Source organism: Oncorhynchus gorbuscha, linkage group LG04 (assembly GCF_021184085.1).
Source record: "Oncorhynchus gorbuscha isolate QuinsamMale2020 ecotype Even-year linkage group LG04, OgorEven_v1.0, whole genome shotgun sequence".
NCBI classification, from domain to species: domain Eukaryota; kingdom Metazoa; phylum Chordata; class Actinopteri; order Salmoniformes; family Salmonidae; genus Oncorhynchus; species Oncorhynchus gorbuscha.
The window spans coordinates 4,286,241-4,310,086 of NC_060176.1; the positions used below are offsets into that span (position 1 = coordinate 4,286,241).

General features: G+C 43.4%; 1 pseudogene; it reads left to right on the forward strand.

Moving 5' to 3' along the window:
• Positions 1 to 332: 332 nt before the first annotated feature.
• On the forward strand, positions 333 to 18,553 carry LOC124033556 (annotated as a pseudogene).
• The last annotated feature ends 5,293 nt before the right edge of the window (positions 18,554 to 23,846 follow it).

Below are 23,846 nucleotides of genomic sequence, written 5' to 3' on the forward strand. Positions count from 1 at the left end.
GGTCATATGATACTTTAGCACCACGGGCTGTATCAAACACTAAGCATGCACGCTGTTTAAGAGAAGAAAAAGTGCAGTCACCCATTGGGCCACATGACAGACCCTCTGCTGTTTTAGAGGGCACGTTTTCCAATGGTAACCAAGTCACACACTCGTGGTGGCCTAACTTGCTTAACCCAAGTTGTAACATTTGGAGGACAACCAACTCTTAGATGGCCTTGTGGCTTCTGACTAAGGATTGTTCCCTATGGATTCATCTCCTCCACAATGCTGGAACAGATATCATCAAAACTCGTTTCTACGGATTCTTTCCCAAAGGGAGTTTTCCTTGTGGTTGTGGGGTATTGTACTTAAAATGGTTCGAAGGCTAGTTTTGTAAGATGTGATGTGCTCTTGTGCCTATTTGTAGGCCTGTTATAAATAGGTTTGGCAGGGTACACATGCTCATGTTTGATTGGAAATTGCACAGTGCCTTGAGCCGGAGAGAGTGGTGGGTCCTTATACAAAGAGACAAAAGGAAAGCTATGAATGGTGAGTTTACCTCAGAGATCTGATGGAAGATAGCTTGTCGATGAATGATGATATAAAGGATGTGTTACCAACTGAACATAACAACATTACTTTGAACAAACATCTCTGTTGCTGATATCAGTCTCTATAGTATAAGGCATTACACTACAATTGATGAAGACAATAGAAATGTTTGCTTTTTTTTAAACATGTTTTCAAGCTCATAAATATTTACCAAAAAAGGGCATCATCTTGATTTTGTATCTTGTTATTAAAAATAACTTAGTGTTATCTTTATCTCTCTTTCAGCTGCTATCTCCCAGATTTAGACCATAACAGATTACAGCCACAGAAGAAAACCTCATTTGTTTGTTGGATGTACATCATCATCTGTTGCCTTCTCTGAGGAAGTTTCTCCTGGGGATTTAAGTTTGAAAGAGAAACTGTATCTGTTGGAGAATGAGTTCCAGGAGGCTGATGACCCGCTCCTACTCTGCGGGGGACGGGAGGTCCAGCTCCCACAATGGAGATGATGTCATAGGGAGTAGCAGAGCCAGCAGCCGCAGCTACCTCTCTGATGTCAGGCCTGAAAACAGGTACACAACCCCTCAGCTCAACACAGGAAATATTACTGTACCTCAACAAGCAACAAGAAAGTTAGAATATGATATATTACCACATCCCTCTCCTTTTGAAGTGAAGTTTAACCATTGATTCGGCATCATTGCATTATTTGGTCTTAATAATAAAACAATAATCATTGAATTTATAATGCTCTTTCAAATTAAAATGATTGGATGGCTTGGATTGAAATGATTTCTCAGTGTGTTAGTTAGTTCTAGATAGCGGTGTTAGTTATATTTACATAACATTTACATTTGAGTCATTTAGCAGACACACTCATCCAGAGCCAGTTATAATGCATTTATCTTAAGGCAACTGGATGAGTCAACCACATATCAAAGGCATTGTTGGTTTCCATGGTGTCGTTTACTGCATTTAGGACTGTTTGAATGGCCAGCTGATAGGCAACACTCACTACCGGCTCATAAAAAGCTATGACCATGAAGGTCAGCTCTCAGCTCTTTATAAATAAACTGCATCTCACTGCATGAGCCTGTGTAAAGGCAAACCGTCTTCCAAAATGCATCCTACAAATAGAAGAAAAGTTTATGAAAATCCAATCTTCCTACTACTGGGTATGTATACTTATGGCCAAGTGTGTGCTGCAAAACTATCAAGTCAAGTGAAAACATGTATTCTTAATTATATTAAAAGAAAATATTAATGGGACAGATAGTATCGTCATGTAATACTTGCTGACGTCACTTAGTGTTTTTCCACTGTCAGTGGTTTGATTTTGTTTCACTGTAGACACTAGGCAATAGTCAGTCAAAATACAATATCAAATAAACCATGGCCTTAGCAGCAGCCTATCTTAAGGATCTGGCCGAGAGACTGAAATAGATGACAACACCAGACAGAGTGACTAGACCTACACTTAAACACTCTGTTTGTGGCCATGATTACAGGCATGACATGGCCACCGATTAAGATGTTGCACTCTATGGTGTATGGAGTGATATTAGTTCCAACAGAAGTGGAATCTGAATTCAATCATTTTCAATTCAAAATACATTTCTGAATAGAAATGCAGTTTTTGTTGGCATTACTGTCACTCAATCATGAGTCTCTGCAATACCTGCATTCTGTATTGAAAGCACTATATTCATATAGAGACATGTACAGTTGAAGTCAGAAGTTAACGTACACCTTAGCCAAGTACATTTAAACTCAGTTTTTCACAATTCCTGACATTTAATCCTAGTAAAAATTCCCTGTCTTAGGTCAGTTAGGATCACCACTTTACTTTAAGAATGTGAAATGTCAGAATAATAATAGAGAGAAGGATTTATTTCAGCTTTTATTTTTTTCATCACATTCCCAGTGGGTCAGAAATGTACATACACTCAATTAGTATTTGGCAGCATTGCCTTTAAATTGTTTAACTTGGGTCAAATGTTTCGAGTAGCCTTCCACAAGCTTCCCACAATAAGTTGGGTGATTTTTGGCCCATTCCTCCTGACAGAGCTGGTGTAACCGAGTCAGGTTTGTTGGCCTCCTTGCTTGCACACACTTTTTCAGTTCTGCCCACAAACTGTCTATAGGATTGAGGTTAGGGCTTTGAGATGGCCGCTCCAACACCTTGACTTTGCACTTTTCGCAGCAAAGTACGTTCATCTCTAGGAGACAGAACGCACCTCCTTCCTGAGCAGTATGACAGCGCGGTCCCATGGTGTTTATACTTGTGTACTATTGTTTGTACAGATGAATGTGGTACCTTCAGGAGTTTGGAAATTGCTCCCAATGATGAACCAGACTTGTGGAAGTCTATGATGTTTTTTTCTGAGGTCTTGGCTGATTTCTTTTGATTTTCCCATGATGTCAAGCCAAGAGGCACTGAGTTTGACGGTAGGCCTTGAAATACATCCACAGGTACACCTCAATTGACTCAAATGATGTCACTTAGCCTATCAGAAGCGTCTAAAGCCATGACATCGTTTTCTGGAATTTTCCAAGCTGTTTAAAGACACATTCAACTTAGTGTATGTAAACTTCTGACCCACTGGAATTGTGATACAGTGAATTATAAATTGAATAACCAATTAAATGTAATAACCAATTAAGGGCATTTGATAACCAATTAAAAGCATGACAATGTATGTAAGAACACTTCTTAGTCCATCTTCATTCATGCCAGAACACCTGTACATTGTGCCTGATAAGCTGCTTCTATTTGCATCCTCTCTGCATAGCTACTCCAGTCACAGCTATTCTCAGTACAGGCCATCAAGGTACTGTCATGTGTTTGTTTCATGAAATTCATTTCAACTAACACCAGCACTTGCTATCGTTTAGCTTTCCTTTAGCCTGGCTTATGTTGTCTCACCGTCATGACATTGAGGATGAAAGATGGGACAATGTGTGCTTGGTGAAGTATGTTGGCTGATATTTGATTATAGTGATATTGGATTGCACCAGATATTGCATCACAAACTACATAACACCCATTTTGACCTCTGCAATTCTTATGGAAAGCAAGACAATCCATGGAAATCAAATCACTAGGATATGGAATCACATTACCTGACAGTATGTAAGTTTAAATGTGTTGATAAAAATGTCTTTATATGTTTTATAAGCTATTGCATTTTATATTCCATATATTTTGGCTATCTTTATATTCCATATATTTTGGCTATCTTTATATTCCATATATTTTGGCTATCTTCCATTGCCTTTATAGAGGATTACATATTTTGAAAATAGCTTTGGCCCAGGTTGGAGACATTTGTTTCCATTTGAAAATGTAACTAAGTGTGTTATGCAGGAGCACACTACATTGTGTCATGGCACATTTAACGGAGGAGACCCAGCCATCCTTTGAGACGACATTAAAGTCAAGAGCCGTATCTGAAACCTGTAGCATCAAGTTCACCTGTGAGGTGTCAGGTAAACTCTCCTCTGGTGTGTGAGTGGGCGCAATACGTTGTTTGTACTAGCCTACATACTTTGTTGTTGTACTTGCTAACCAGTATTATCTATCTGAAGATTTTACAGTAAGTGTGAAATGTAGTCTCTATAACTGTTTCTCTGTTTCAATTTGACTCCAGGTCACCCCGCTCCAGACGTGACATGGTATAAAGATGATTTGCAATTGGACAGATACTGTGGACTACCTAAATACAACATTTCCCGCAATGGACAAAACCATTCACTGCACATTTACAAGTATGTATCAAGATCATAATTGTAATTTGTATTGAAGATGTTAAACGTTATCATATTGATGTCAGTTTGGTTTGTATTGATGCACACAAATATTATTTTAAAAATTGTACAGCAACTGTATAATACAAGTATCTATGATTTGTTTTCTTTACAGTTGCACTATGGAGGATGCAGCCATCTACCAGGCGTCAGCCAGGAACAACAAAGGCATTGTGTCCTGCTCTGGAGTCCTTGAGGTGGGGACGATGAGCGAATACAAGATCCACCAGCAGTACTTCGCCAAGATCAAACTGAAGGCCGAAAACACACGCAGAGAGCTGGAGGAGCCCAAGCCATGGGACAAGGAGAACCACGGGTCTCCTGGTAGTCGGCAGGAAACACTGAGGACCATCAGTCCAGACCGGTCCCAGAGGAAGCGACGGTCCCCCATGGACCCCAGCCTCAGTACCCCCAGCTTTATGGAGGATGAAGTGGTTGAGGAGAGCACTCAGGCTCATGCTAGGGAGGCAGAGGCCAGGCTACAGGACACACCCGTGGTGAGAGAAGAAAAACGGGAATCTAACAGGGCTGGGTCTTCCAATGTCAATGGACAGGCGGCCATTACAGAAAATAGCAGCAACAAAGGCCGGACGTATGTTTACGATTCAGTGCAGAAGTCTTTTGCTCCACACACACCAAAAGCATCACTGGCCAAGAAGAAGATAAAGATCACCAATGGAGAGGATAGTGGGATGACGGCTGATAGCCAAGCCGGGAAGAAGCCTGAGGAGAGAGGGATGAGTGAAGAAAGAGAGGTCAGTAGGACACCCTGTCTGGTTGAGTCCTCACCCTCACTGGGGTCATCAGAAGAGGCCCTGGAAGTGGAGAGTGCTGTTGAAACTTCAGCCTCAAAGACAGAGAATGTAAAATACATGAATCAGTCTGAGAGAGCCCCACTGAACAACACTGTGTCAGTAATGGAAGAAGTGAAGGTCCAAGTGAAGGAGAAAGTACCTGTACAAACCCCACCACACAATGGAGAGCCTAGCATCCTGTCTACTTCTACTGGGCTCCTCTCTACAGGGGAAACCATCTCAGGGAATAAGAGTCAGAATGCTGCAGTGGCTCAGGTGACCCAAAATGTTGGAAAAAAACATATTATGGGGAGTCAGAGTACAGTTCCTCCTGTCACCTCATCACAACCAAGTCCTTCAGCTAAACTAAAACCACAACCAAGTCCTTCAGCTAAACTAAAACCACAACCAAGTCCTCCTTCAGCGAAATTACAATCACAACCACGTCAACCAAGTCCTCCTTCTGTGATGTCACAACCAAGTCCTTCAGCAAAACCACAGCCACAACCAAATCCTCCTTCTGCGAAACTACAACCACACCCATGTAAATCAAGCCCTTCGGTAAAATCACAACTAGGCCCATCATTACCACCACAAACAGATCCTCCTTCTGGGAAACTACAACCACAACCACGTCATTCAAGTCCTTCAGTAAAACTACAACCAGGTCCCTCAGTAACACCACAACCACAACCAGATCCTCCTTCTGCGAAACTACAACCACAACCAGAAATACGTCAACCAAGTCCTTCAGAGAAACTCCAAGCAAGTCCTTATGCGAAACCACGACCACAATCACAACAGAGTCCTTCTGCGAAACTACAACCACAACCACGTCAACCAAGTCCTTCAATAAAATTACAACGACAACCACTTCAACCAAGTCCTTCCCCGAATTTACAACCCCAACCAAGTTCCTCTGTCACACCACAACCACAAGCAAGTCCTTCAGTAACAACTCCACGGGTTTTGAGCAACACACCAGAGGACATTAAAATCCATCAAAGCAACGTAACAGACGTGGAGGTAGACGATAAGCCTTCTGTCCTGGAACACCTAAACAGCACCACTACTCCCCTAAAAGGTCAAACTGAATGCCCGGGGAAGGATTCAGCATCAGTGCTTGAGGTGCTAAACTCAGATACGTATTCCATTCATGGAACTGGAACTGCAGTTGAAGTTGCTGGGGAATCAGTGGAGTCAGTACTAACATCACCCTGTAAGAGCAGCGAGGCTGTCTCTGCCTTGCCTCAGCGTCTGTGTGAACAGTCAGGAGATCAGCTGTCTGTGGAGGAAACAAGCACGTGCCTAAAGAATGTTTCTTTGTCTCGGCTGCCTGCGCAGCTGCACGGGGAGGTGAGTGTCTCTGCCCTGTCCCTATGAGCTCATGGAGCGCCTAACATTTCCAATACACACCAGCCAAATCAGTAACACAAGCACCCATAGGGCTATTATTAGACTTTACAAGTATGCCCCTCTGTGTGACAAGACATATGTGTAATGATGCATGTGCTGGCACGGACAGCAGGTATATTACCACTGCTACATATCGAATGGCTGAAAACATGAGTATAGAAATCACAGAGTACCTCAAGGCTTCTGTTGTGCGTATGATTTGTGCAATAAGGATTTTGGGAGGTCAACAATCTTAGCTTGTGTGACAGTGTGGGGCTTTAAGGCGACTGTGAATGGTCGTGGTGATGGAAAACACATGGCATGAGAGTGAAAAGCACAATGGAACAGATGGTACAGCAATGATGCCTTAAAAGGTTTTGGATTGGTCCAGACATAGAGGCAGAGAGCATGATGGGTAATATCTGCTATCCTTGAGAGTTGAGCTGCACTGTTATCCTCGTCTTTTAGTTACACTGTTGTTCGCAGCCATGCCAAACAGAGAGGAAGATAATGTTGTTTTCTGTCTCTCTTCCAAAAAGTTGTAAATCATTTTAGGCATTGATTATTTTTTATACACTCCACTGTGAACACTGAGAGAGAGAGAGAGAGAGAGAGAGAGAGAGAGAGAGAGAGAGAGAGAGAGAGAGAGAGAGAGAGAGAGAGAGAGAGAGAGAGAGAGAGAGAGAGAGAGAGAGAGAGAGAGAGAGAGAGAGAGAGAGAGAGAGAGAGAGAGAGAGAGAGAGAGAGAGAGAGAGAGAGAGAGAGAGAGAGAGAGAGAGGTTATAAAGAACTTTCTTGTTTCAATGAAAGCAAAGTAGGCCTACAATAGAGTTTTGTACAATGTGAACCTAAGAGCATACTCTCCCTTCTGTACTTGTCATTGTAAATGTTCATGTACTCCCCATTTCAATATAATTTGTCAATTGATTCTTCAAAGGGGATGCATTTTTATTTCACACAACACCATATTTTAGTTCTGTGATATTGAAATCAAAGTAGAAGCAATGTGAATGGTCCTTTCAGTAACTCTGGACTTATCTCATTCACTGATGAAGTCACACCGGAGCCAATCCTTCTGGTGCTAATTTCAGCTGACCAATTAGATCTGGTGCTTATTTCAAATGAGTTACATATCTCTTACTGTTATGTTTATCTAAGACTAAAGGAACATGAGCTCAGACCAGGAGTTAATCTCACAACAGATCCACATTCACTCTGCACCTGGTCGAAACATTAGACTACCTCGTCCTGTACTGTGGGACTGCACTGTGTTTGTGAGGGTATTGTTCATCTCTTTGGCTCATCAAAGGACATATTAAGTGAAGTAATAATCATCTAATAATCAAATGAGTGCAGCTTAACAGCACTACCCCACCAGTAGCACTATTAGACAGTATTCAAATCTTTCTATCTGAGAGGTTGAACCTGTGTGAATTATAGTGACTACAAGCCATAGCTGTCAAGTCAAGAACATTTTGTGAGATAGTAACAGAGTTATAACTGGAAAACAGGATTGCTTCATCCATTGACCAGGTTCCAATTAGTAAATATGTCTGAGCACTCAGCACTTAACACGAGAGCGAGCTCAAAATTGAAAACAAGATTCATTCGTTAGATACATTACATGACCAAACATATGTGGACACCTGCTATGGAGTTGGTCCACCCTTTGCTGCTATAACAGCCTCCACTCTTCTGGGAAGGCTTTCCACTAGATGTTGGACTATTGCTGCGGGGACTTGCGTCCATTAATCTACAAGAGCATTAGTGTGATCAGGCACCTGTCTTGGGTGATTAGGGCTGGCTCGCTGTCGGCGTTCCAATTCATCCCAAAGGTGTTCGATGGGGTTGAGGTCAGGGTGCTGTGCAGGAGTCAGTTCTTCCACACCGATCTCTACAAACCATTTCTGTATGGACCTCGCTTTGTGCACAGGGTATTGTCATGCTGAAACAGGAAGGGGCCTTCCCCAAACTGTTGCCACAAAGTTGGAAGTGCACAATCTAGAATGTCAATCTATGCTGTAGCGTTAAGATTTTCATTCACTGGAACTAAGGGGCCTAGCCCGAACCATGAAAAACAGCCCCAGACCATTATTCCTCCTCCACCCAACTTTACAGTTGGCACTAAGCATTCAGACAGGTAGCGTTCTCCTGGCATCGGCCACACCTAGATTTATCCATCGGACTACCAGATGGTGAAGCATTATTCATAATTTCAGAGAAAGCGTTTCCACTGCTCCAGTGTTCAATGGCAACGAGCTTTACACCCCTCCAGCCAACGCTTGGCATTGCGCATGGTGATCTTGGGCTTGTGTGTGGCTACTCGGCCATGGAAACCCATTTCAGAAAGTTCCCGACGAACAGTTATTGTGATGAGCTTGCTTCCAGTGATAGTTTGGAATTTGGTCGTGAGTGTTGCAACAGAGGACAGACCTATTTTACATGCTTCAGCACTCGGGGGTCCCGTTCTGTGAGCTCGTGTGGCCCACCACATCGTGGCTGAGCCGTTGTTGCTTCTAGACGTTTCCACTTCACAGTAACAGCACTTACAGTTGACCTGGGCATCTCTATCAGGTCACAAATTTGACGAACTGACTTGTTGAAAATGTGGCATCCTATGACGGTTCCATGTTGAAAGTCATTGAGCTCCTCAGTAAGGTCACTCTACTGCCAATGTTTGTCTATAGAGATCACATGGCGGTGTGCTCAATTGTATACACCTGTCACCTACGGGTGTGGCTAAAATAGTCAAATCCACTCATTTGAAGGAGTGTCCACATATATACACTACCGTTCAAAAGTTTGGGGTCACTCCGGGATGCTGGTCTTCTAGGCAAAGTTGCAAAGAAAAACTCATGTCTCAGACTGGCCAATAAAAATAAAAGATTAAGATGGGCAAAAGAACACAGACACTGGACAGAGGAACTCTGCCTAGAAGGCCAGCATCCCGGAGTTGCCTCTTCACTGTTGACGTTGAGACTGGTGTTTTGCTAGTAGTAAACACATCTGCAGGCGACAGAGCTTTGCACATTGTGGATGTGGAATGTATTTCAGTTTGTCGGAGAAAAGGTCAAGACTTTGTTGTTATTTTCAATCTTTAACACTTACAGTTTTTCTCTTTGGTGACTTGTTCATAAGATAACACTTTTAAGTTTTTGATGTGTATATAACAATGATGTGTGTTTATGTGTCATGGATATGACTGCAGCAAAGTATTTACAGAATGTAAATCTGTCTCTGCTTTTATTGTGCCTCAAGGTTACACAGAACCACAGACAGACAGAGAGAGAGTGGAAGGGAACACCTGTCGGGCAAGAACCTGTAATACTAACCATCCGGAGAAAGCTGGACGGACAATCACCTTCGCCACAACAACGTTCTCCATCGTCATCGGACAGAGAAGTCACAGCAAATGCCAACAAACGGTCTCCTACTTTGCACAATCCTCCGAGCCAATCGGCCTCTGACAAAATGACGCAGGGCACACAGGATCATTCCAGGGGATCAAATGAGAGCTATACATTACCTTTTACAGAACCACTAAAGTCACCCCTGGAAAGCCCGGGTGTTGGTGAGAAAACCTTGGGGTGTAGTGTTTCCTCAGTAGGCCAGCAAGGCCAAGTTGAGATAGCTATAGAAACCGTTGGTGAGACAGAAATACAAGTTAAAGTACAGGGTAATAATTTGGCTGAGTTACATGCACAGGGAGGCAGTTATGAGAGAAGAGCTGACATGGAAACAGTTTATAAAGTTAGCAAAGTTCAGGAAGGTGAAATTGAAAGACTTACGAAAGCACCTGAAAAGAAAACCGTTGAAAGTATAGCAGTGGCTGTATGGGATGAGAAGAGTATACCTGTGTTGAAGATGGCAGAATGCCAAGATCTTTCTCTAAATCCCCGCTTTCAGTCTATTATTCCAGACACATCACAGACGGCTGACACAACAAGTGTCCCAAACACAAACATCTCAGAGCAACAACCAAAAGCCCCAACACCTGTAGCCAAAGTAATGTCTATTGCCGAGATTCTAAGGTCACAAATGGAGAAAAGTGCCCCTACAGAAGTAAGTCCAGTGCCATCCATTTCAGATGCACCCATTTCAGTAGCTACCATTTCAATGCCCCTTATACAAAGTCTAAACACAGACCAACAACCTAAATGTCCCCCATCAACTGACATACAGGATGTGAGAATGCAAAGTCCAGAGTTGAGGTTGGATGAGACAGAGTACAGGCAGGAACCTGAGAAAGACACTTGTAAGAAGGAAACCGATATGTCTGTCGGTTCCATTTCAGCTTCAAATGTAGAATATAGATTTAATACCTCTGAACCAGAACGAGTTGAGTCCCCCATAGTTAGTCCTGTGACTGAAGCCTCACCTAAAGCTTTTGTTATTCCTCCTATCTCTATTGTAGACATGGACGGCACTTTAGAGAACAGTAATCCTCCTGTATGTATAGTAATGGACATTGAAAGTGTCATGGATACAGAGCGGGAGCATCTTTTGGATCATAATGCTGATATTAGTCTGGCTGCGGATAAGGATGGTCAAAAAGAGTCTTCTCTTGTTACTTCTGAGCAGAAGTCCTTGGACATCACAGTTCCTCCTCCATCCATCTCATCTGTTACCTTCCCTGCAGACAAACAACAAACACTAGATACAGTCAAAGGGATGGATTCTTCACACTCACTGCCTCCAGTGTTCAGCAGTCGACATGGCAGAGACGAAACGTGTGCTTCTCCCCTTTCGGAGCGTTCCACAGAATCTAGCTCACTTCCCAGTGCCACTGAGAACCAACGTTTTTCTACAAAAAATACAGCATTTACAAACAACATTGCAACCCCAACATTGCAACCTGTCAGTGAAAAACAGAGAGACTCTTCACCAGATACTGGTATGATTTTGGGTTGGAGTGAAGCATGCAAACCTGATGTTCCTCAGCCAGGTCCTCAGACTTTACGAAGGTTTGATACCAAGGGTTCCCCAAGTAGTGAGACACAAGGGTCAGTACCTGTTCCCACCATTCCGTTGGATAGCAAAAGCTCTCCATCCAAGGAGGTGAAAGTTGAGGAATATTCAAAGTCAGACTCTTCAACATCTGTCTCAGTCACTGAAAGCAGTACTGGCCTGCTGAAGGGATCAGACAGTGTGTCCCCCTTGCCCTCAGCCACCCCACAGGAGCTGGCCTCCGGCGCTAGACGCAAAATCTTAATCCCGAAACCCAAAGGAGAGGACCCTGAAGCTGTTGCTTCACAGATTGACACCCAGAGCCCCCAGAGAGAGGAGGTCCTCAGGATGAGCTCCAGGCTATGCCCAGAGTCCTCCTCTCCCATGTCCCCTGGGCTGTCCCGCAGGTCGCCCCTGCTGCAGCCCCCCCAATGGCCAGCGCACCCCTCCAACAGAGAGACGCTCCCCACTGCTCAGTAGGAGGAAGCTGGCTCCAACTCCAGAGACCCTCAAACAGAGCCAGGAACCTGCCCTGGAGACAACCGACACTATCAAGAGTGAGGAGAAACCAGTTGAGAAGGACAAGCATAACCCATTCAAAGGTAAACTCCTTTCAAGATATATCAGCTTAGTGTAAAAAAAAGTGGGTGAATGATGTTGGCATACTTTTAGAGAGTAGCTAGTCTTATTCAATTAAATTAACCATTGGAGTCAGTGTAGTTTCTTTATTCTTATAGATATATAATTAATAGAACTGGCTTGCAACCTCTAAACCTGACAGTTTGACTGGGGACACGTGTTCTATTCATTCTATTTCTATGGGGCCCTCTACTTGCCAGGTGGGATTAAATGGAGGCTTAACTGAAATAGTATCCATATTACTTAAAGTTAGGAAGCTGAAACATAAGAAAGTGTTTATCTTTACCTAGTTGTGCCTGTCTGTCGGGAGTCCCTCTCTTACTGGCACTAATCTCTCTCTCTCCCCTCCTCTCTTTATCTCCCCCCTCTCTCTCCAGCTCCTCAGGTCATCAGGAAGATTAGAGGAGAGCCCTTCTCAGATGCGGCAGGACATCTGAAGCTGTGGTGCCAGTTCTTCAACGTTCTTAGTGACTCCACAATTAAGTGGATCAGGGATGAGGTGGAGATCGCTGAGGTTAAAAGAAGGTGAGTCCTTCATGAGGCTGCCTTGACGTGAAATGCTGTAGCCAAAATGTGGAAAATATTGTTTCTAAAAGGGATTCAACAATAAAATAATCACGATCAAAGACAGTTTTCCTGATGGCAACAATGTAAAGGTGTTGTAGAGACACCGCGTGACTGACAAATTCTAGTTAGAGCTTTCTGAAACTCTGTTTATTTTGCTGTTCTGTCCATCCCTGACTCCTGTGTTATTCCCAGTGCAGGAGATGAGAATCAGGTAGCGTTGGCTATTGTCCAGACGTCCAGCAGAGACTGTGGAGTTTATGGCTGCACCATCACTAATGAACACGGGACAGACACAACAGACTTCCTACTGAGTGTTGACAGTATGTACACTAGTGTCTCAGTTCAATCTCTGAAGTTTGACTTGTTTCAACACGTTATCTCCTATATCTTTATATCTCTTATCTCTCAGTCTGTCGACTAGAATCTATTTTTTTCAGTACTCAGTACTTCAGTACATATTTTATCTCCTATATCTTACAAGTTTTATTTGTCACATGCACAAGTACAGTGAAATGCTAAACTTGCAAGCCCTTCTCAACAATTCAATGTCAAAATAGTATAACAAAAAAACTGGAGAAATAAAAAATAAGAGAGGAAGCAAAATAAATAGAAGAATGTAAGTAATATACAGGGTCAATGCCAGTACCACATTTACAATATGCAGGAATAGTGGAGTAGTTAAGGTTGATATGTACATGTAGGCAGGGATCAGGAGGAAGTGACTGGTAGCAGGATGAATAATAATAGTAAACAATATGGCAGCCATATAAGTGGAGGGTGGGTATGTGTGTGGTGGTGAGTGTGTGTATATGAGTGTGTGTGGGTGTTAGTGTGGGTGTGTGAGTGTGTGTATATGAGTGTGTGTGGGTGTTAGTGTGGGTGTATGAGTGTGTGTATATGAGTGTGTGGGTGTGGGTGTGTGAGTGTGCAAGAAAGTCAGTGTAGGCGTGATAGGTGGATATACATAAAGTGGGCTGAAAAGTGACTGGTAGCAGGAATATATAAATACTTAGCATCTCGCAAGCTCATATTCTTTCTACTCTGTCCTTTCTGCAGTACTCTCTGGCATGTTTCTGCGTGAGGATCAAGAAGGTAAAATTACATTTGTCTATTATTTGTTAGGATGTAATTGGTGTTCAGTACTGTCCGGTCACACCCCATCATTTGCCTTGTGAGGCACCTGATCCCCAAGCTTACATGAATGGTTAGCGCCGTTCAACTAGCCATTCATGGAAGCTTGCAGGATCAGGTGGCTCACGATGCAGCCTCATAATACCACTTCCAGTGCATTATATTTGATGATGTTACTATCTTTCCTCTCTACAGTGGGAGAGGAGATAGAGATGAGTCCACTACTGTTCACCAAGGGCCTGGCTGACTCTGGCGTCTGGGGAAGTAAGTTCTTTGGGCGTATCATGATGGAGGAGGCCCATATAGGAGAGGGATGCTCCCACAAGGCCTGCAGAGTGAAGGTCATCTATGGGCTGGAGCCAGTGTTTGAGTCTGGGACCACATGTTACATCAAGGTGAAGAGCCCCATCGCCTACTACGGAGTCAAGGAGGAGAGCAACTTGGTCGAGAGGAACCTGGCAATCACCCAACAGGTGAAGGGTTTTACTTCTTTAACATAAAGTAAATGTTTAATGAAAATCAATGGAAATTGGGCCAATGTAATGATATTATTGATGTTATGAAAGGAATCAAAAAACATTTAGTCAAACCCAATTAAAGTTTTTCTGTCCGATCATGAATGCAATCTTCTTTCCATAAAGGAATGTAGACATCAGAACATCGCTCGTGAATACTGCAAGATCTTTGCTGCGGAATGTAGGGTGATAGGAACCTTTGGAGAAGTGCTGGAGTGAGAGATCATCAAAATGATACAAAACCTGCACATAAAAACAATGTTTTTTCATATTATTTCACTACATTGTTTAGCCTTCTGTCATACCACAGTGTGTGTATGTTCTTGGTTACACAGAGTGATCCCAGTCCACCATATGTATCGGCCTGCCAACACCATTCCCCATGCCACGGTGGAATCTGACCTGAAGGGGGTCTATCTGAGGTACTGTCTGATGGACGCTACGGGCCGGCTGGTCATGAGAACTGGCTCAGAGGCGGCACTGAAGTGTTGTACTCTGCAGCACTGGATCCTCCAGTGGACCAATGGAAACCTGCTGCTCACTCGGATGGAAGGTACAGTGTCCATAGTCTCGGATGACTAACTCTAGCAGGACAATGCTTTGGCTGAATAACAGAACAGGTGAAATGAACTGTAATTGTGATTGTGCTGCAGGTGTTGACTTCAGGATCACAAACGTTGGAATTTCCATCAAATCGAAAGGGTTGGTATAATTTTTCTGAACATTGTGTTCTAGAGATATTCATGACTACATAGACCATTTACAATTACAATACTGTAATAACAAACTCTGGCACGAAGCTCTGTCAACAAACTGTTCATTTATTCATCTGTAACATTGAATCTGTTGTTATTATTCCAGGTACCAAAGTCTCACGATCACAGAAAACCCCAATGTGTTTGAGCAGTTTGTCTCTCAGCACCAGTGTAACTACTACTGCGGCCTCCTCAGCCTGAGGTCCCTGAAGACACAGGACTCCCTGCAGACCCCAGCCAAACCCAAGTGCTCCAGGAGCCCCCTGCTCCACCGCAAGATGGGCGGCTCCTCCAGGTATGAACCTGATAGAGGAATTCTAAATTCCTTTATGTTTTATTGCCAAAACCAATTTCGCACTCGTTCCTAATTCATTAATGAGGTGTAAATTCATGAATTATGCATGAAGTAGATCGAGACCAGTCTTAAAAGCCAGGTAAGAGCGTTTTATTCCAGAGAGTACTAAATGCTTACACACATTTCCAAAGTTTATAAACTGAAAATGACGTCAGTGTTTTCCAAACGTTCCATTTCATTACATTTACATTTACATTTACATTTAAGTAATTTAGCAGACGCTCTTATCCAGAGCGACTTACAAATTGGTGCATTCACCTTATGACATCCAGTGGAACAGTCACTTTACAATAGTGCATCTAAATCTTAAAGGGGGGGGGTGAGAGGGATTACTTATCCTATCCTAGGTATTCCTTAAAGAGGTGGGGTTTCAGGTGTCTCCGGAAGGTGGTGATTGACTCCGCTGTCCTGGCGTCGTGAGGCAGTTTGTTCCACCATTGGGGGGCCAGAGCAGCGAACAGTTTTGACTGGGCTGAGCAGGAGCTGTACCTCCTCAGTGGTAGGGAGGCGAGCAGGCCAGAGGTGGATGAACGCAGTGCCCTTGTTTGGGTGTAGGGCCTGATCAGAGCCTGGAGGTACTGAGGTGCCGTTCCCCTCACAGCTCCGTAGGCAAGCACCATGGTCTTGCAGCGGATGCGAGCTTCAACTGGAAGCCAGTGGAGAGAACGGGGGAGCGGGGTGACGTGAGAGAACTTGGGAAGGTTGAACATCAGACGGGCTGCGGCGTTCTGGATGAGTTGAAGGGGTTTAATGGCACAGGCAGGGAGCCCAGCCAACAGCGAGTTGCAGTAATCCAGACGGGAGATGACAAGTGCCTGGATTAGGACCTGCGCCGCTTCCTGTGTGAGGCAGGGTCGTACTCTGCGGATGTTGTAGAGCATGAACCTACAGGAACGGGCCACCGCCTTGATGTTGGTTGAGAACGACAGGGTGTTGTCCAGGATCACGCCAAGGTTCTTAGCACTCTGGGAGGAGGACACAATGGAGTTGTCAACCGTGATGGCGAGATCATGGAACGGGCAGTCCTTCCCCGGGAGGAAGAGCAGCTCCGTCTTGCCGAGGTTCAGCTTGAGGTGGTGATCCGTCATCCACACTGATATGTCTGCCAGACATGCAGAGATGCGATTCGCCCCTCTAGCTCTTGAGCCCTCGCATTATCAGCACGATGTCAAGGCCAGTCAGCATAAATCAACATTCCCGACAATCTGGAGATGGCCCGTTCCCACCACCTGGAGATTTGTACAACTGAATGAACTAAGGAACAGACCTTCATTGTTACTAACTCCTGACTACATTATATACAATTGGGAAAGGGAGCAAGAGAGAAAATTCACATGTACAGTACATTATAGCATTTGGACTAGTCAGTTCTGATTGGAATGTATACATAATTAGTCATTTCAACCATAATTTCCTCTATCAGAACCACTGCCATTGTGCCCTTCAGCAAGGCACTTAAAGGACAACTCCACCCAAAAACTATTGTTTGGTATTTGTTTCATTCATCTTTTGTTGATATTGTCCCAAAATGTTTTGCATGTCGGCAATCAAGTTTTCAAGATATGTAACGTTCAAAATACAGAAATCTGGCCCGAATAATGCATTTTGCATCATATGATGCAAACGCAGCATCAGAGGATGCAAAATGCATCATTCAGGCAAGATTTCTGTATTTTGAAAGTTACATATCTTGAAAACTTGATTGCTGACATGTAAAACATTTTGGGACAATATCAACAATGGACTAATGAACCAAATACCAAAAGATAGTTTTAGGATGTTTTCCTTTAACCCCCAAACCGTCTCCATCCAAGGACACGGACCCTGTGGCGGACCCTGTAACTTCTCAACGTGTGTCTAGGGGTGTTATTAAAAAGGTAGAAGTCGAATTTCTGTGCTAGCCAAATTGATGAATAAAGTACCTATTCTGTTCAGTCCCCAGCCCTCCAGGAAGGCCACAGGAAGCCCCCGGTTGATCAGAAAGCCAGCACAGCCAGAGGACAGCAAAGCCACCGCCAAGCACAAGGCCGCTGATGTTCCCAATGTTGTCCGAAGTTAGAATGGCTTCATCGGCCGTAGAAAGCAAGCAGCTGCTTTTCTCAATAAAGAGAATAAATGCTGAACCAGATATGGAATTACTGCCAGACTTGTCCTCCCACCTATAGAGCTTTCGGGGAGCTGGGAGCCGGTCTGGGATGAAAGGCTGGTGACCCCGCCTCCAAGCCGTGACAGACAGACAGACAGACAGACAGACAGACAGACAGACAGACAGACAGACAGACAGACAGACAGACAGACAGACAGACAGACACACACACACACACACACACACACACACACACACACACACACACACACACACACACACACACACACACACACACACCTGGGTCCCAAAAGAAAGATGAGATGAGAAAGAGAAGGCCAGGTGAAGGAAGAACTTGAATGTTTCCAGAAATGACAGACACTTCATCCACATCTTTTAATGAATTCTGTGTTAAAATAAACAATGAAATGCCACCTCAGTTTTAATGGGCATGTCGCCAGAATCGGAGACAATGAAATTAATGACTACACTAGTATGTCCTTGAAATTGTTAAATTGCACATTTATTTCACTAATGAATACATTCTTAATTTATTGAGTAGATCACATATAATTTTAGTCTAAAGCTTTCACATTATACAGGGATTCCTATTGCATATTAGTAATAATTTGGAGTAGTAATTCACAAGGTTAGCACGCCAGCTCGATTCAGGTCCCAACAACATGAACATCTAGGGGAAATACATTTAAAGGGATTGTTGAAGAGTTAAACGCTATCTTCAATGGTGCACAGTGCTCAGGATAATAGTTCTGTTAAGAAAACTATGCCCTAAGAATGTAGCGTATATTGTTTTCCATGACACTGTGAATAAAAACGTGGTGCTTTTTATACTGTAAATGTGCCTACGTTTTCATGTTACAGTGTATGACATTCATAGAAAATGCTCACTGGATGCAATGGCTGTAAATTAAAATGAAATATATTGAAATTAAGCCTCTTATTGACCAAGGTGTGTTTTTCTCAATGAAACAGAGTGCTACCCTGGAAACCATTTGACATGTAATGTATCTCAGTCGTAAATAATGACGTGGGCTAGCCGCTATGTCACTTGCTGTAATCTGACAAAGACGTATCTGACATTACAGATGTAGGATCGTAATTTGGTCACCCTGTTGCAGGAGAACTGTACCACTTGGGAAATTATTTACCTTGATGACATATCCATAATCTATAAGCATTTCATGAACTTGTTATAACAGATCCCAACCACATTATTAAAGGTTCATTCAATATATCCATAGCCTATCTATAACTTAAGTAATGTCATGCTATTACAAGAGCTCATATTTAGGTATCTTAATAGATCCTCATTACAATGACAGTATAGGCCCATGACTTACCTTCTGCTTCTTCTTCTCACTTAGCTCAATGGTACATGAAGATCCCCAAAGGCTTGAATCATAAAGGTACATTTTACGGATCAAATTGTGTAGTTGAGGGTAAAGGTGTGCCGGTTCACCAAACCCATGGTTCGATTCATATTGCGGTTTTGGGGTTACGGTTCAATTTCGGTACAGTAGACAAAATAGATAGAAGCAGTTTTAATGTGTGTTTATTTGGGAAAATACACTAAATTTAAAGCACCCTATTTGTGGCCAAAGTCCAGTTTCTGTGACGCCATTCACAATGTTTCTGGTATTGTCTGTTGTGACAGGGATTGTTAGGTTGGGCCTCAAGTAGAGGTCTAAAAACTTGGACACGATCCGAAATTAGACTTGGGGCTTTCCCACCCGGTGTAATATGCATAAATAAATGTTTCAATTCAGAGACTCGCTCCGAATGGATCTGAGGACGTGGTCAGATCCAAGTGAGGGTAGTAGCAGAAAAATATATTTGTAAGCTACTTTAAACAGAGCTGATTAAGTGCAAAGAAGAGCAGGTGGAGGAGGGGCCTTGCAGTGTGTGTACTTTGAGTGAGTGAAACAGGAGCAAGGAGGGAGGGAGAGGCAGAAACCAACTGAGCTGACTTGTGCTAGGAGACTAACTTCTAGCTTGTCATAGCTAGGTTATTTATCTTCCAATATGATTACGTAGTACCTGTCTTGACTGCATCAATACGAGAGAAGCTAGTTAGCTAAGATAGCTAACTACCCCTTACAAAAATGAATTTGTTGCTGCAAACTTCCCGCAAGTTTGTGGCAAATTTGCTGCAAACTAAATAGTGTGCAACAAAATGTTGCCAGAAGGTTGCAAACGTTTGCCACTAGTGGCTAATCTGCAGCAAACCTTTGGCAACAATAATATTCACTACCACTAGTGGCAAACAGTTGATGACCAATCAAGGGGATTAGAAATATCTGTTGGAAATTGGAAACCAAGGTATCTAGCTAGCTACAGTACCTACCAACATTGTCTGGTGAGTGTCTAACTTATTAATTAAACTTTAAAATAGTATTAGCTAAATTATGCCTAGTTAGCAATGTCATGTTTTATCAGATAGAGTGAAACATTTGTTGATACCAGTTTCCTTCTGTCGGCGCCACTGACTGACTCGCTTAGCTAGCTAACGTTAGCTATCATATTTGTGCACAGTTCATGTGATTGGTAGCTAACTAATGATTTGTTTGGGGGGTGAACACATTGCTGTCTTTTAATAACAGTATGCATGTCAACACAGTGCATTCTGAAAGTATTCACACCCCTTCATGTTTTCCACATTTTGTTAAGTTACAGCCTTATTCTAAAATCGATTGAATTTATAAAAATACTCATCGCTCAACACACAATACCCGATAATGACAAAGTGAAAACAGGTTTTTAGATTTTTTACAAATGTATTAACAATAAAAAAACAGAAATAAATACCTTATTTACATAAGACCCTTTGCTATGAGACACGAAATTGAGCTCAGGTGCATCCTGTTTCCTTTAATCATCCTTGAGATGTTTCTACAACTTGATTGGAGTCCGCCTGTGGTAAATTCAATTGATTGGACATGATTTGGAAAGGGACACACCTGTCTATATAATGTCCCGCAGTTGACAGTGCAAAAACCAAGCCACGAGATTGAAGGAATTGTCCGTAGAGCTCCGAGACCAGGATTGTGTCGAGGCACAGATCTGGGGAAGGGTACCCAGAGATTTCTGCAGCATTGAAGGTCCCCAAAAACAAAGTGGCCATCATTCTTAAATGGAAGAAGTTTTGAGCCACCAAGACTTTTCCTAGAGCTGGCCGCCCAGCTAAACTGAGCAATCAAGGGAGAAGGGCTTTGGTCAGGGAGGTGACCAAGAACCCGATGGTCACTTTGACAGAGCTCCAGAGTTCCTCTGGGGAGATGGGCGAACCTTCCAGAAGGATAACCATCTCTGTGGCAGTCCATAGGCCTTTATGGTAGAGAGGCCAGATGGAAGCCACTCCTCGGTACCTACCTGGCCGGCCGGACCTAGCTGTCTGACTGGCCGGCCGGATGGGACCTAGCTATCTGGCCGGCCAGCTCGACCAACGTATCTGGCAAACTGGTCAAGATAGCTAGGTAGCTAGGCCAGGCCAGCTGGCCCGCCAGATAGCTAGGTCCTGCCAGATAGGTAGGTCGGCCAGACAGCTGGATCCTACCTGCCAGATAGCTAGGTCCGGCCAGTCGGCCTGCCATGTAGCTAAGTCCGGCTGGCCAGATAGCTAGGTCTGACTGAGATCTCAGAGGGCAAAATTACATAGCATTCTGTCATCACCATGCAATAATATACAGCACCACCGGAGCTATGGATAGTAAGGCTACATTAGATCTACACAAAAAAAAACAAAAAAAAACGCCACTACACGCCACTGATAATAACCTATTTCATTCTTAATCATTCTAATATTTCAGATCAAAAGAGCAAACATATAACTGCTATAAGACATTCACTTGATGAAACATAAAATTGAGGGAAATACTGCAATTTCAGTGAAAAGGGAATATAATTCCCTTGTTCATGGATTGGGCCGGCAGGGTAGCCTGGTGGTTAGAGTGTTGAGCTAGTAAGGTTGCAAGTTCAAATCCCCAAGCTGACAAGGCACAAATCTGTCATTCTGCCCCTGAACAGGCAATTAACCCACTGTTCCTAGGCCGTCATTGTAAATAAGAATTTGTTTTTAACTGACTTGCCTGGTTAAACAAAGGTTAAAATAAAAATAATAATAATAATATGTCTGACAAAGAGTAGTACAATATGTAATGTATGACAGACACTGTACTACTTACTAACTCAGAAACCAATGGGTTTATAGATTCAAATAGTCAGAGCACAGCTGCTGATGTAGCTGTGAATTATGCCAGAAACCACATACGTACTCAGCACCTCAAGTGTCCGTATTCTGTACACTAGATGTCAGCATAGCACAAACAGAGATTTATAAACAAAAATTGTTCATCAATGTTATTATTTATGATTCCCTGTGGTTTTATGAGAGAGAGAGCGAGAGAAAGACAGATGAGTGATGGCTGCACATGCAGGTGTGAAACCCCAATGTGAGACTCTTGTGGCGGAGCTCAGGCTGAGTGTACTACTCCCCCCCCCATCCTTTGTTATTGCACACTGGTGATGTCATAATTCTGTCAGTCAGTGAGAGAGAGGGTCAGGAGCTGTCAGCGTCAACGCAGTCTCAACGTAGTGATGACAGACAAATCAGTATGATGGCGGTGGATGGCAGCAGAGATTTCAACTGGAGAGAACACATTACTAACAGTGACAGCATTTATTTATTTGTTTAATCTGTGACAGGATCTAGAGGGGATTTTAGACAGCACAACATAAATAAATAAGGAGGAAGTGTTATTAGAGGTTCAAATCAGATACCCACCAACAGGAACAAGAGTGTTTGTGTTTCTGAATAGACCGTGGGCTCTATCAAAGTCGACCACCAACAATTGAGATTCTCAAAGAACGTGTCAAATTGATTCCAAGGAGGGCCAAGTGTTCGTTTTTTTTGCTCCACCCCTGTACTTGATTTATGAATTAAGGTCACTAATTATTAGGAACTCCCTCACCTGGTTGTCTAGGTCTTAATTGAAGGGATTTTTTTAAACCTGTAGACACTTGTACCTCCATGGAATGAGTTTGACACCCCTGCTCTACAGCACTGAAATATACATGTACACTCAGTATTACAGTCAGTTGCAATACAACACACAAGAAACAAACGCTGACATAATGCTCACGATACAATCATGTCCTTCTATTGCCTTCTCATAATAGAAATCAACCACCACATTTGGGCTCTCAACACATCAAACAGACAAACCTTCAATACCGAACTAAGATCGAATCGTACTACGCCGGCTCTGATGCTCGTCGGATGTGGCAGGGCTTGCAAACCATTACAGACTACAAATGGAAGCACAGCCAAGAGCTGCCCAGTGACACGAGCCTACCCGATGTGCTAAACCACTTCTATGCTCACTTCGAGGCAAATAACACTGAAACATGCATGAGAGCACCAGCTGTTCTAGAAGACTGTGTGATCACGCTCTCCGCAGCCGATGTGACTAAGATCTTTAAACAGGTCAACATTCACAAGGCCGCAGGGCCATACGGGTTATGAGGACATGTACTGCGAGCATGCGCTGACCAACTGGGAAGTGTCTTCACTGACCCATGACCAGCTGACCGAGTCAGTGAAGACTGGGAAGTGGGAAGTGTCCCTGGGAAGTGTCTCCCTGTCCGAGTCTGTAATACTAACATGTTTTAAGCAGACCACCATAGTGCCTGTGCCCAAGAACACTAAGGTAACCTGCCTAAATGACTACCGATCTGTAGAACTCACATCTGTAGCCATGAAGTGCTTTGAAAAGCTGGTCATGAGTCACATTAACACCATTATTCCAAAAACCCTAGACCCACTCCAAATTGCATACCGCCCAAATAGATCCACATATGATGCAATCTCTATTGCTCTCCACACTGCCCTTTCCCACCTGGACAAAAGGAACACCTATGTGAGAATGCTATTTATTGACTACAGCTCAATGTTCAACACCATAGTGCCCTCAAAGCTTATCAATAAGCTAAAGGCCCTGGGACTAAACACCTCCCTCTGCAACTGGATCCTCGACTTCCTGACAGGCCGCCCCCAGGTGGTAAGGGTAGGTAGCAACACATCCGACACGTTGATCCTCAATACAGGGGCCACTCAGGGTTGCATGCTCAGTCCCCTCCTGTACTCCCTGTTCACTCATGATTGCATGGCCAGGCACGACTCGAACACCATCACTAAGTTTGCCGATGACACAACAGTGGTTGATCACCGACAACGGTGAGACAGTCTATAGGGATGAGGTCAGAGTCCTGGCCGTGTGATGCCAGGACACCAACCTCTCCCTC